The sequence below is a fragment of the Oratosquilla oratoria genome, chromosome 3 (genome assembly GCF_046742065.1).
Source record: "Oratosquilla oratoria isolate Oo_2021 chromosome 3, ASM4674206v1, whole genome shotgun sequence".
Taxonomy (NCBI): domain Eukaryota; kingdom Metazoa; phylum Arthropoda; class Malacostraca; order Stomatopoda; family Squillidae; genus Oratosquilla; species Oratosquilla oratoria.
Window position 1 is genome coordinate 24,687 of NC_134779.1, and position 13,324 is coordinate 38,010.

Below are 13,324 nucleotides of genomic sequence, written 5' to 3' on the forward strand. Positions count from 1 at the left end.
CGGCTACGTGTACAAGGCCCGTATATCGTGTCAGAAGAAAGTTTGGGCAGCTTCATAAAAAAGACAGTATAATTGTCTCTCAGGTAATATTTAGAACGGAAATCGTATCTACTTACCAGGGATGATGTATTTGTTTTGGCTCTTGGACCCATGTAGTTGGAAAGGTTAGGTGAATCCTTGGCGAATGCAAGATCTGTAATTTAGTTGAGTATGAATATACAATCTTATGGTATTTACTATATCTGGTGAGGGATAAAAATATAGGACACTGTTTAACCTCTTTGGTACAATGACGCCTACGTAGGCGTCATGAGGCACGAGTGGGTACACGAGGATGCCGGCGTTGGTGTCTTGATTTATATATATTTTTTGTAGTTGTACATGAGTTAATCCCCGAATTCTGTGAACTGGTTTGATCACATTTTCTGTGTTTATCATTACTCAGAGTAAAAGAGGACGAGTAATACAGCAGTGACTTTATATTTTATAACGCGAGTAGTGTGGTGCATCGTACATATTGCAGCCGATGCTGCGTGAGAGAATTTGACTGGCACTGAAGTGGTTAAAAGAAAAGGGGCGAAATATACATGCGTATTATGGGATACTAAGGCAATATTTCCTTGATCACAATATTGTTTATGGGAATGGGAACGATTTTTTGTAGGTTAGCGTAATGGCTGCTGCTGGCTAGGGCAAGTCTTGTAGGCTCGTACGGTTGGCAGGTGAGGATGAGTTTTGGAGGCTCGTGCTATGGGCATGCGAGGACTTGCCGCGTAGGTTTGATGATCGAAGATACGCAGCGTTGAGTTAGGACGTGAACCCGCGCAGAATGGACAAATGACTAGAAGTGATGTGCGCTATGTGGAACAAACGCATTGTGAGTCGTCAATTACTCCTCTAGATGCCTATTTGGCAAGGTCTCTCTTGTGGGAGCAATGCAGCGAAGAGCAATTGCCTCGCAGTAGAATGCTGGACGATGTAGCGAAGTAGTAGGATGCTGGGAGCATAGAAAGGGAACCTTGCCCTCGATGAAAATAATGGGTAAGTGCTATGTTAGGCCGGAATGTAGATCTCCGATGATCTCCTCAGCACGTCGAATCTCGTTTGTCTGTCACCAGAATGTAGGTTGCGACTACATTAGTTGGATTAGAAGCGTGAGAGAAAGGCATCTCTGGCCCCTTTGCTTTAATTGTTAACGTTGTCGGCTTGACAGTCGGGTTTCGTCTGTCGCTTGCGACCTAGGGAGCGACGAAGAAAAAGCGTGACGGTTGCCAATATATCTTTACAATCTATATTTATACACATATTCCTTATGTCTATTTTATATACGATATGGATCTGAGTGTGAGCATCCAGTATATTTTACATATACATATGCAGATGAAAAACATTATTCAAATGGATGAACACGCAATTAGGCATGCAGAAGTATAGACAGAATAATTCATAAACTCCAGGATAAGTATAAAGACACATAGGTATTGTCTTGCAACACACACACACACACACACACACACACACACACACACACACACACACACACACACACACACACACACACACACACACACACACACACACACACACACACACACACTTTCGTCGAATAGGCGGCGAGAATTGGTGTACTAAAGAAAAACGAAAATCGACGTGGATCTCAACGTCCAGGAAGTGCCTTATTGTATTTATAGGGAGGGGGAGTGCTCGTGGTGTAGTGGGGGAGTGATAGGGAAGGAGAAGGGAAGGGATTATTGAGGGAAATGGAGGGAAATGAGGAAGAGAGGGACATGGTCCAGGAGGCCAGGCGTCTTGTAAAAAAGAGGGGGACCGACAATAATGATTTTGGTGACGACGGGATCAACAAAAATGTAAAGATTAGAAGTATAGATAAGAGCAGCACAGTGGAAGGTGATGGTAGTAGTTTCCAGGGATTTAAAGAGGGTCGGGGGATACCAACCTTCCCCGATTGGCAAGACTAGAGGAGAAACTTGATAAGATGACCGAACATTGGGAAAACAGGTTCGGTAACGTAGCCAAAATTGCGCAGAGAGTTGAAAAATTAAAAGAACTAGAGAAGGCGAACAAAAATTTAAGTAATGAAATAGAAGAATTAAAAAGACAGTTAAAAGAAGTAAAAGAGGAGAATGAAGAATTAAAGAGGAATAATAAAGACAACAAAGAGGCCATAGCAAAAGAAGCACAGGGTTGGAAAAAAATCCAGGAAAACAGTAAAGTTGCATTTACTGACATAATTAAACAGCAAACTGAAGACTCAGTTATCAAAGTGATGAGACAGAAGGAGAATATAGTAAGAGACTTAGCAGATAGAAACAAATGTATAATTATATTAGGAATGGAAGAGAAACATAACCTAGATAGAACTTCAAGAATTAATGAAGAAAAAGAAAAAGTAAGCAGTTTACTAGAATTAGTTCAGGAAGATTAACCTGAAATCATGAAACTAATTGAAGAGATGTATAGACTCGGAAAGTATAGTACAGATAAGACCAGACCAATTAAGATTCAATTCAGGTCACAAACGACGGCAGAGAATATCTTAACAAAAACAGGGAAACTAGCAGCAAGTGAACAATATAAAAAGGTATGGATAAAAAGAGAAATGAATAAAGAGGAAAGAGAGGAGGAAAAAATGAAAAGACATGAAGCTAAGAAAAAAAAAAAAACGAGATGAGAACAGAGTCAGAAAAAGAGAAGTTCTATTGGAGAGTAGTGAATATGAAAGTAAGGAAATACAACATACTAGAGAAAAACAAAAGGGAAACAGAGAATACAATGGAAGTGGCAGAAAACTAAGAGTGCCTTACACAAATATAGATGGACTAATAACAGGATTGAATGAGCTGAATGATTATCTGAAGGAAAAAGAACCGGACATAATGGGAATTGCAGAAACGAAATTAAAAGGTCCACTACCACCCAACAGTATAGGACATGATGCATATAATTATTGGATTAGAAACAGAGAGACAAAGCAAGGGGGTGGAGTTATGTTCCTGACTAAGAAGGATATAAACGTGAGGTGTGTCACATATGGAAAGAATACAGTAGAGATGATTATGATCGAAGAGGAAGACAGAGATAAGAAGAGCAGAAAGTTTGTGATCAATTATGTGCCCCCAAAAACAGCCTCGTGGGAAGAGAGTGAACATAAAAGTATGTTAGAGGACACAAGGATAACATTAAATAAGATAATGGAAGATGGAGGAAGAATGGTTATGATGGGCGACTTTAATTGCAAAGAAGTCAGCTGGGAAGATATGACAGTAAAGGGTGGAGACGGCTCATGGGGAAATGTTCTACTCGAGATGATTATTGAACATACAATGACACAGTGGACACAGGAGAACACTAGGTATAGAAATGAAGAAGAACCATCGAGACTAGACCTAATAATCACATCTGAACCTAGAATAGTGGAAAAGATTGAATATAAAACACCAATAAGTAAAAGTGACCACATATTGATTGAACTGGAACTAAATGAGGAAAAATACATAAAAATAAATGAACAATATAGAAAAGGAAGAATAATGTATGAAAAAACAAACTTTGATAAAATAAGAGAATTCTTTCAAAATGAAAACTGGGAAGGAATATACAAAGAAGAAACAACATTGGAAGAGAAATGGAATATTTTGACAAAAATTTACAAAAAAGGAGTGGAAAAGTATGTCCCAAGACAAAAACAAGAAAAAGAATATATAAAGTGCTGGTACAACAAAAGCTGTAGGGAGTTAAAAGACAAAAGAGATAAAGCTTGGACCAGATGGAAGAAAGACAAAAGACCTGAAAAATGGAAAATAGATACTTGTTATAGAAATGAATATGTACAAGCTTGCAGAGAGAAGAGAACATATGAAAAATATGTCATAGAAAAATGTAAAGATCAACCAAAACTATTTTACAAATTTGTAAACAACAAACTGAAAAACAAACAAGATTTGGAGAAATTAAGACAAGGAGGAGTTCAATACACAGAGGAAATAGAAATGGTGGAAATTATGAACAAACATTTTAAATCAGTGTTTACAAGGGAGACCATACAACCTGAAGAGATCAAATGGAAAGAGAAAGTCCCTCCAATGAAAGAAATAGAAGTAACAAAGAATGAAATAATGAAACACTTGAGTAATCTTGATGTCAGAAAATCGCATGGACCAGATGAAATAGCAAACTGGATTTTGAAAGAATGCAGGAATGAACTGGCAGACAAAATACATATCATAATAAATAGTTCCTTGAAAGAAGGAAAAGTTCCAGAAGATTGGAAAAAAGCAAATATAGTACCTATATATAAAGGGGGAAATAAAGAAGACCCTACCAACTATAGACCAGTCTCTCTAACAAGTAAAATAGCAAAAATATGTGAAAGAGTTATCAAAAGTAAATGGGTAAAATATTTAGAAAAAAACATTGTGCTAAATCCAAGGCAATTTGGATTCAGACAAGGACGATCATGCGTCACCAATTTAATATGTTTCTATTCAAGGCTAATAGATATAATACAAGAAAGAGATGGATGGGCTGATTGTGCATTTCTAGACCTAAAAAAAGCTTTTGACAAAGTACCACATAAAAAGTTGCTTAAGAAATTAGAAGTTGAAGGAGGAATACAGGGCAAACTGCTTAAATGGATGGAAGACTTTTTGCAAGAAAGAAAAACGCGAGTAGTGATAAGAGACAAACACTCAAAATGGGATGAAGTAATAAACGGTGTTCCACAAGGAACAGTTCTGGCCCCAATAATATTTGCTATATATATTAATGATATGGATGAAGAAATTGAAAGTTATATGAGATTGTTTGCAGATGATGCAAAACTCTTAAAAAAAAGTGAACACGGAAGAAGATTGTGAGTCACTACAGAGTGATCTAAATAAAGTATGGGAATGGAGTAGGAAGTGGGAGATGGAGTTCAACACTAAAAAGTGTAGTATAATGGAATTTGGAAAAAGCAAAAACAGAATAACAGGATCATATAAATTGGGAGAAGAAGGAACAAAAAAAGTAGAAAATGAGAAGGACCTGGGAGTCATTGTTATGAATGATATGTCACCTGAGAAACATATAAATAAGATTTTTGGAGAAACTTATAATTTAATAAGAACAATCAAAGTGGCATTTACATACCTGGATGAAGAAATGGTGAAGAAAATTCTAATCACTCTGATAAGACCAAGATTGGAATATGCAGCAACGATGTGGTCACCAAGTACAAAAAAATTTGTAAAAAACTTGAAAGAATACAAAGAGCAATTACAAAATTGGCACCAACACTCTCAAAACTATCATATGAAGAGAGACTAGCAAAACTTGAACTACAGACACTAGAGCAAAGAAGAGAGAGAGGAGATTTGATAGCTATTTACAGAATCATGAAAGGCATAGAAATTATTGATAGAGAGAATCTGATAAAATGGGATGATAGAAATACAAGAGGGCACGGAAAGAAAATCAAGAAAGACAGCTATAGAAGAGATCTGAAAAAGAACAGCTTTCCTCACAGAGTAATAGACAGTTGGAACAAGTTAGATGAGAAAGTGGTGTGTGCAAAAACAATACATGAATTTAAAAATAGTTTAGATAAAATGAGATGTGAAGACGGGACACCACGAGCATAGCTCCCCTTCCCGTAAGATACAACTAGGTACAACTAGGTAAATACACACACACACACACACACACACACACACACACACACACACACACACACACACACACACACACACACACACACACACACACACACACACACACACATAAACTTATAAGGACTGTGAAGCACTGCAGGAAGACCTGAATAAGGTATGGAACTGGAGTCAGAAATGGGAAGTGGACTTTAATACTAAGAAGTGTAGCATAATGGAGTTTGGAAAAAGCAAAAACAGAATATCAGGAAAATATACAATTGGAACCAAGGAAGTAAAGAAGGTAGGATCCGAAAAAGATTTGGGGGTAATTATCACCTACGACTTGTCCTATGATAAACTGATTAACAAAATTGTCGGGGAGACCTACAACTTGCCAAGATCAATAAAAGTGGCATTTGCATACCTGGACGAAGACATGATAAAAAAATATTGGTGACATTGATAAGGCCTAGACTAGAGTATGCGGCGACATTGTGGTGACCCAGTACCAAAAAGAATATAAAGAAAATAGAAAGAATCCAGAGAGCAGCAACTAAAATGGCACCTGCACTTGCAAACCTATCATATGATGAGAGATGGGCTAAACTGGAGTTACCGACGCTGGAGCAAAGAAGAGAGGTGACCTACTGACCATCTACAGAATCATGAAAGGCACAGAGATACTTGATAGAGAGGACTTACTAAACTGGGACAAGAGAAACACAAGAGGACATGGAAAGGAAATAAAAAAAACATAGCTACAGAACAGAACTGAAGAAAAACAGTTTTCCACATAGAGTATTGGACAATTGGAACAAACTGGATAATGAAATAGTATACTCAAAAACCATTCATGAGTTTAAAAGCAAACTAGACACTGCGAGATACAAAGGCGGGACACCACGAGCATAGCTCCTCTTCCCGCAAAATACAAATTATCATACAACTAGGTAAATACACACACACACACACACACACACACACACACACACACACACACACACACACACACACACACACACACACACACACACACACACATACACATACACACACAACACACACACACACACACACACACACACACACACACACACACACACACACACACACACACACACACACACACACACACACACACACACACACATATATATATATAAATGTGTGTGTGTGTGTGTGTGTGTGTATGTGTGTGTGTGTGAGTGTGTGTGTGTGTGTGTGTGTGTGTGTGTGTGTGTGTGCGTATTTACCTAGTTGTATTATACGGGAAGGGGAGCTATGCTCGTGGTGACCCGTATATATATATTTATATATATATATATATATATATATATATACATATATCTACATCTATATATATATACGTATATATATATACACATACATACATATATATATATATATATATATATATATATGTGTGTGTGTGTGTGTGTGTGTGTGTGTGTGTGTGTGTGTGTGTGTGTGTGTGTGTGTGTGTGTGTGTGTGCGCATCTATCTATCCATATAATGAGAGCTTTTTCCCAATTATATATAAGGAGGTAGCCAAGTCATAGGCACGTACCTATTCCCACCCAATTCACTCCATTCCACCACCCCCTCCACCTGTTTGCTTTTGCAAGGGAGCATATAGTGAAACATGGATACGACAATTCGTGCGTTTATTAATCGGTTGGTTATGCGTACAGGGGAAGGGTAGAGATGCTGCAGATTGCGACGCTAGAGTCTTCCACTCGAGAGGATGAGGTGCTTAGCTGCCTTGACCGCGGCTTCGGAGTGCCCATTGGGCTGGGGATAGTTCGGTGAAGTGACCATGTGGTGGACGCCCCAGCGTTCCGTGAAACGGTTGAACCCAGCGCTAGTAAAAGAGTGTCCACCATCGGTGCGAAGGCGGAGGGGGAAGCCTACCTCCCGGAAGTAGCAGCAGAACTTCCGGATGACTCTTGTAGCCATCGTGTCCATGCAGGACACGATGACGGGCTAACCGGAGAGCCTGTCCGCTATAACCGGGAATGACTTTCCTGCGACGTGAAAGAAGTCGGCAGACACGGACTCGAAGGGCCGGGTGGGGTGGTCGTCGCACAGCAGGAGCTGTTGCTGCTGGCTGGGATGCAGCACTTGGCATGGCTCGCAGGCCTCCACCGTGCTCATGATGTCGGAGTCGATACCGTGCCAGAAGACGGTTTGCCTAGCCCGTCGCTTGGTGGTTTCCGCACCACCGTGGCTGTCGTGGAGGCGGGCCAGTGTTCGCTTCCGTAGGGCGGCGGGGATGATAATACGTTGGTCATATAGCACCAGTTCCCCGTCAGCGGAGACGGCGTCCCGGAACCTAAGGGAGGACGGAGCTTGGTAGGGCGAGGCGGTTGGGCGGGAACCAGGAGGACACGCAGATAAGCAGGTGGCCGTAGACGGGGTCCACCCGTGCCGCGGCTCGGAGTTCCTGGAGCATCCTGTTGGCGCCGGGTGACAGGCCGTCCCCGCGAGCGCTGGCGTTGCCAGCGACGACGCTCCTGATATGCGCGGCGTCCTTGTTGCAGTCGGTCTTGTCCTCCGGCATAGGGCGGAAGACCGGGGTTCGTGAGAAGCCGTTTGGGATGCAGAGCTGCTTCCCGGCGCACCACTTCGCCGTGAAGACGAAGGTCGAGACCCTTCCCTTAAGCCGTTGTAGGCGGGGGTTCTCGACGGCATCCAGGGTGTAGGAGTTGAGGACAGGGATGAGCGGACGATAGTCCGTCATCAGTGTGAAGTGGGGCAGTCCAAACAGATATAGTTAACATTTAGACGCAGCCCAGGTGACCGCAAGCATCTCCAGTTCGATAGTGGCGTATCGGGTTTTGGCGTCTGCCAGGAACCGCGAGCCACACTGGACGAGACGCAAGCGCCCCTGACCGTAGTCTTGGAGGAGGGCGTATCCGATGCTGTAGAGGCGCGACGCATTCGTCTGCCGTACCTCTGGCAGGGCGGTGTCGTAGGGCGCCAGTACGGGCGGTGACGACAGAGCTCGCTTGACGTCGGCGAAAGCCTTGTCGTGATCCGGGGTCCAGGTGAATGAGAGCTTATTAGATGCCGTAAGGGATGAGCCGTCAGCAATATGGCCGGGGTGAAGTCAGCCAGTTGGCGGGCGTGGGGAAGTCCCATATGGAGCTGATCTTGTCCTCGTCGGCAGAGATGCCGTCGACGGAGAGATGGTAGCTACGAAAGCTGCCGCTGGGGACGGCAACCGTGATTTTCTCCTAGTTAAGGGTAATGCCGTGGTTGCGGCACCTGGTGAGCATGTGGTGGATCCTCTGGTTGTAGGAAGGAGGTCTTTGTCTAATAGGAGCACGTCATCCACCACTTGAACGCAGTTGGCTACGCCTTGCAGAGCCGCGTCTCCAAGGAGGCAGTAGGCGCCGCCGGTGGCCGCAAAGCCCATTGGTCCCCGGCAGTGCTTGTACCGCCTGTAAGGGGTGATGAACGTGGTCAGGTGCTGGTCCTTTTCTGCGAGGTCCATTTGCCAGTAATCCTGAAGGACGTAAAGAAACTCGCGGAGGGGGTGACGCTGCGGACCACCGCAAACGGTGTGGGTGAAGGATGGTTGGGACGCGATGCCTGAGAGTTGAGTTTAGTTAGGTCCACCGTGATGCGTACGCCCTTATTCTTGGCCACGAGGACCATCGGGGGTCATCACTCCGAAGGTTCCACACCTACAGGCGTGATGATATCTAGCTGCACTTGATCCTGAAATGAGAACGGTATCTGCCTGGGCGTGTGGATGGCGAAGGGCACGGCGTTGGCTTTCAGGTAGATTCTCATTGGGGGACCCACCATCTTTCCTAGGGGGGCGGTGCGGAGGTCATCCTTGAAGACCAGCACGTCGCTGAATTCCTGTGGGAAGTAGTCGCGAGTGGCGGCTGGTGAGCTGTCAATAGGTAGTGTTAGCTCGGCGCACCTGTTCGCGTACGTCACCTCCAGGATAGGCTTCGGGAAGTCAACCGGGATTATGGCCAACTCCCGACAGTGGCCGAAGGAGAGGAGGGGGGTTTGGACCCCCTCGTGAACTCTTATGTCGGCGGTGCAGTATCTGTATCCGAGCGTCAAAGTAGCTCGGAAGCATCCCATTGCGGAGGGCATCTGTGATCCGTCGGGCATGTACGTCGGCGCCGAGAGTGGCGGCTGTAACCTGGCTCTGGATATCCCCAACATGTTCAGGTGCCGAGTGCCTATCATCGTGCTGTCCGCACCTGTGTCAGGCAGCATAAGCAAGCTCGAGGACACGTTTCCAAAGTAGACGCGGACGCTGACAGGCGGCGGAGAGCGACTGGGGCCGTCAGACACCTGACGGCGGGTGCCGTCTTTCCCGGGGAAGGGGCGGTGACTTGGCGACCCACAGTGATTCTCGTTCCGATCCCTGGTTGACTTGCAATACCTCTCCCAGTGACCTTTTTGTTGCAGGCGCGGCAGCGGGCGTCACTGGCAGGACACTTGGGTGTGCGAGTGCGGTGTCCCTTGGTTCCGCAGCTGTGACAGGTGCTGTTAGCCTCCCGGCATTTCCCGGGATCGTGCCGGCGGTAGCAGGATTGACAGGGGTCACTGGGTCGCGGGGAAGGTGCGGGCTGCTACTGAGGCGGGGGTGCGTGCGTCTGGCGTTAAGCCATTTTATGTGCCGGTACAGAGCATACGTGCGGGTCGTTCTGGACGTCCGAAACTGTCACCTTCGCCGACTCGTGTGAACGGTAGTTGGTAACTACTTCCTGCAGCGGCGTATCTGGAGTGAGGGAGCTGATGCATTGCACGAGTTCCTCATCCTTGACGTCCATGCGTATCCCTTACGCAGCCGTAAAAGTCGTCGAAGGACTCGCCTTGCGCTTGTCTGTATCGGAATAGGTCGCGGCGGCGGAGAGCCTCGACTCCCTTGCATCGGAGGTGGTATTGCAACCGGTAGAGCACCTTTTTATCCAAGAGCGGGGTATAGTGGTGAATGTCCAGATAATTCCGCAAAATAGCCTGTACGCCAAGGGACAAGCACGATCTAAACTGTATTAGGTGTATGTCGTGCGCCATCCCGTTAACGCCGGTCATAGCAGCGTAGTCGGCCCAGATACGGCGCCACGACAGGAACGACTGGAAGTGGGCGTCAGCTGGCAAAGGCTGTGGTCGCGGGACCGTCAGGATGCTCGGCGGCTGAGGGGCGGGCGGCACTCCGGTGACAGACGGGGCCGGGACGGAATGAATCGGTGGGGGACCCGATGGAGGGGGACGTCGTGCGGGTGACGAAGGCTACGAGATGTTGCAGGGTCTCCGCTATTGTGTCAATTTTCGCGCGGTCCTCTCTCCGTTCACCTTGCATCACTCATTCTTTCTATGTGTCCAAACTATCCTAATACTCTTTCATCAGCTCCATCTGCCATATATTTTTCCATTGCCGCTCTCCTCCTCGCCTTCTCGTTTCTCATTGGCCAACCTAGTAACCCCTACCATACTTCTCAAACATTTGATCTCAAACACATTTGGAATTTTTCTCTCTGCCTCTCTTAAATTCCAAGTCATTGCTCCATACAATGCCGTCGGCACATTTACCACTATATAATCTCCTCTTTGTAGTCATTACCAGTTGCCTATTTCTCATAGCACTTTTTAATCACCCAAGGCATTTACTTGCTTCTCTCAATCTGCAAATTACCTCCTCATCTACTCCTTTCCTGCCACATGTGACCCCAAATACTTAAAGCTATCCACTTCCTCAAGCCTCTCTCCTTCTAGAATTACTTCCGACTCACTGCCGCCCTCTACCCTTGTACATCTCATCAACTTTCTCCTATCGCATACCTTCCCACACTCTGTCACTAACTCCCTTAATCCTTCCTCTGATCCTGCTACAAGCGCAGTGTCGCCAGCAAACAACAACTGGCTCACCTCCCACTTTTCTTCATTTTCTTTAACCATCTCTAGTCCCCGACCCATTACCGTCGCATTTACCTCACGCATCACCCCATCCGTGTAGACATTGAGCAGCCATGGTAACATGACACATCCCTGACGCGGTCCCACCTTTACTTTAAACCACTCGTTCTCTCCATTTCCCATTCTAATACAGGCTCTATTACTCTCGTTGAGGAATAAGCTGTTTCTGTATTGATTATCTTCTTACTAAGATTTTCTACTTTTTTTTTTAATTATTGGAGACTTCTTGTGCCAAAACCTTAGTGAAACACAGTGGATTTTTTTTTATAACCACGACGTTTAGTACATATTGTACTTATTCAAGTGTTAGATGCAATACAAATCAATGATATATATGTCTAAAAAGATATAAATACACAAATAATATGGTAAGTCACATAGTGTGAATATTTTATTATGAAGAATGTGTGGTGTGTGTGTGTGTGTGATATTAGGGTACCCGGGTTGTATTATCCTTCGGAGTGGATATCGACGATGGGATTATGCCGAAGTCTCTTGTTTGTAGATTTAATCTCGGGTTTTTCTCTTTGATTAAAAGTGCTTCCAGTATTTGGAGACGTTTCTGTTCTGGAACTTGGCCTATTATTTTAGTGTTGATTTCCACAATTTTTCTTGTCAAGTAGGTGTTATGTCAAGTGGTGACGTGGGATTTTGGCGTGCTATTCTCTAAAGCGATATATCGTCCATACACGGTCAATTTAATTGTCAATTCAGAGCATTGACAATGAAATTGCGCAATATAATTGATCGTGTATGGGCCGCTTTAGTGGAGAGTGATTTGTCTGTTAAGTCTATTCCCTATCCATACGCAAGATGGCTTTTCTGTAGGTCAGGTGCGTGTTTCATTGGCTTGTTGTTCATGATGAGAGTGAAGGTTATTCTGTTTTTGTAATATATGATAAGATCGAACTTGAGGTCTAGTTGGCTTGACGTGACTTATTGTTTATTTCATTATCCTTTCGTCTCGTAATTGGAATGTATTTGGCCCCTATAATGGATTTTTAACTTTTGGCCTTCTTGGACTGTGGTATCTTCTGTGCGATAGTACCATTTGTCCTTTTTTTCTATTTATCATCGTGGATTATTCGTTTTGACGAGTACTTACGTAACTCTTTTCATTCTCTAAACGAGTGGCGTGCCAGTTGCTACAGTGAGTGATGGGCCTTCTAATGCAGGCCCTAACAGTGGAGTCCTTGTACCATTAAGGGCATTCGCTTTTTTCCGCTAAGGTATCGTCCAGGGTTAGTTGGTTTGGTGTATACATTTGTCTTGAAACTATTTGGATTCTGCTGGACAAGGACGTCAAGGAAAGGTAGTTTTATTATGACTTGCTTCTGTGGTAAAGTTCAGTCCAGGGATATTTTGTAATTTCCTTATAAACAAATAATATAAAATAAATGAGTCATTACACCATCTTGCTTAGATGTTTATCTAAACGAATCTTAAAGCTTCGAACTGAACTACATTGCACTGTCCCTACAGGAAGTTTGTTCCATTCATTAACTACACGGTTGGCGAAGTTGTTTCTACCCACTTCCAAATTGAATCTATTTCCGAACAGTTTGAGACCATTACTTCTTGTCGGATTCTCATTCAGTGTGAAAATTTTGTCAGTTTTGATGATGTCAATCCCCTTCAGAATCTTAAAGACCTGTATGAAATCACCTCTGAGTTTACGTTTACGTTTTTTTTTTTTTTAGGGAAAACAGATTCAAATGTTTTAGTCG